Source organism: Oratosquilla oratoria, chromosome 26, assembly GCF_046742065.1.
Source record: "Oratosquilla oratoria isolate Oo_2021 chromosome 26, ASM4674206v1, whole genome shotgun sequence".
Classification (NCBI taxonomy): domain Eukaryota; kingdom Metazoa; phylum Arthropoda; class Malacostraca; order Stomatopoda; family Squillidae; genus Oratosquilla; species Oratosquilla oratoria.
In genome coordinates this window covers 49,277,293-49,279,792 of record NC_134802.1, presented here as the reverse complement: position 1 = coordinate 49,279,792, position 2,500 = coordinate 49,277,293, and positions in this window count along the sequence as shown.

Below are 2,500 nucleotides of genomic sequence, written 5' to 3'. Positions count from 1 at the left end.
ACCTAACCTAACCTGACCTAACCTAACCTGACCTAACCTGACCTAACCTAACCTAACCTGACCTAACCTAACCTAACCTAACCTAACCTAACCTAACCTAAACTAAAAAAAATTCATACCGTAAAATGGAAAAGACCCTTCTCCTCCAGCATATCAAATGATATTCCACGTATTTTTGTTGGACAAAAAATCTGGAGGTTGTTGGTACCGCCGGCGAATCGAAGATTGGAGGAAAAATAGCCCAGTGTGATAGACCCTCAGGAGGAGACTTGTCGCTGTTGAAGGAAAGATCAGAAGTCTTCGGGCACAGACCTTAGCAATGGAATCCTCTATTCGAAGGTACTCTTTATCTCTTAATTTTCCTTCTTGATGTGAAGAATTAGATTTAGTAAATCTTTAGAAATGCTCAATTATGCGATATAACAGTAGAAAATTAAATGTTAATTTTGTAAATTATAATACATGAACGTAATATGCGTTTTAGTGTTTTTTTTTAGAAGTGCACATCTACGCGATATAGCATTAGAAAATTAAATAATAATTTTGTAAATTATAATACATCAATGTAATAAATGTTTTTCTTGGCGGAAATCAATAACAGAAAACATTGCTAAAAGCTATGCACAAACGAACGAAGTCGCGTCGACTCCTTTAGACGCCATCTTTGTTGTGATAGATTCGGGGGTCGAAGACGACGACGACGCCCCTGATGACCTTTAGAATCACTGGTACCGAATTACTAAATGCAGGTTAGGTTAGATAGGTTAGGATAGATTAGAATAGACAAATTTATCATACCTTAATTTCTTCGACTTCCGCATCTACCAAAACAAAAATGGCGTCTCAAGAAGCCGAAGCGGCTACGTTTGTTTGTGTATAGCTTTTAGCAACATTATCTGACATTTATTTCCGCCAAGATTGCGTATTAGGTTGATGTATTATAATCTACAAAATCATTATTTTATTTTCTATTACTATATCGCGTAGGTGTGCAATTCTAAACATTTACTTACGTTTTTCTTTGCAGAAATCAATAGCAGAAAATGTTGTTAAAAGCGATACACAAACGAACGTACCCGCTGTCAATGCTTGAGACGCCATCTTTGTTTTGTTAGATGCGGAAGTCGAAGAAATTGATTATAAAATCGTCTATTCTAATCTAACCTACCTACCTACCTACCTAACTTAACCCAACTTACCTACCTAACCTAACCTACCTACCTACCTACCTACCTACCTACCTAACTGCCCAATTTAACCTGCCTAACCTACTTATCTATCTCCCTAATCTAACCTACCTAACCTATCTAACCTAACCTGCATTTAGTAATGCGGTACCTGTAATTCTAGAGGTCATCAGGGTCGTCGTCGTCGTCTTCGACCTCCGAATCTATCAAAACAAAGATGGCGTCTAAAGGAGTCGACGCGACTTCGTTCGTTTGTGCATAGCTTTTAGCAACGTTTTCTGTTATTGATTTCCGCATCTGTCAAAACAAAGATGGCGTCTGAAGCAGTGCCCGCGGCTCCGTTCATAATATATCGCTTTTGGCAGCTTCTGCTATTTATTTCGGCCAAGAAAAACATATATTACGTTGATGTATTATAAATTACTAAACTAATATTCAATTTTCTAATGCTATATCGCGTAGGTGTGCACTTCGAAAAAAAACTTTGATTTTTATTATATATTTTTTTTCATACAAGAAAATAATGCCTCTGCACTGGTGGCATAATCGGAAGCGTGCAGGTTTCGTATTCGCTTAATTGTGTGTTCGAATCCTGCACTACTCCGATTCCCTTCAGTGATTGTTACTTGCTCCAATGGTCCAAGTGTAAAATAAGGCAACAGTGACGGCTTCGGCCGCAGGTACTCAGCGCCTCCTGACGTAGGCTCCTCACATATTTATTTTATTTATTATTTCATTTAATTTTATTTATTTATCTATTCATTTTCTATTTAATTTTATTCATCTATCTATTTATTCTTATTTAATTTTATTTATTTATTAATTTATTTATTTATTTATTTTGTTTGTGAGTTAGTTGAAGAGTAGCCGATCATGTGTTAATTGCGGGCTGGACGCTGGTAATTAGACTTGGGGCAGCGTTACTATACAAATATTATTATTGTAGTTGTTGTTGTTGTGTGATGTAGTGTACCAACGCTTCTTTCCTTATCTACAATTCCGCTTTAACCAGGAACAAATATACTCAACATTTCTCGGGATATTAGGATGCCAGAAAAAAATATATTATTTTTCTTTCCATTTAACATGAAAAAAAAAAAAAAAAACAAAAAAAAAATATATATATATATATATATGTATATATATTGATATATATATATGTATATATAATTGAAAGAGTAATACAGTATGTATGTATTAGTAGTATTTTTGTAATTTTATTTATTGTCACTATTATCAATATCACCATCATCATCATTACCACAATCATCATTATCACCATCATAATTATCACCATCACCACCACCATCATC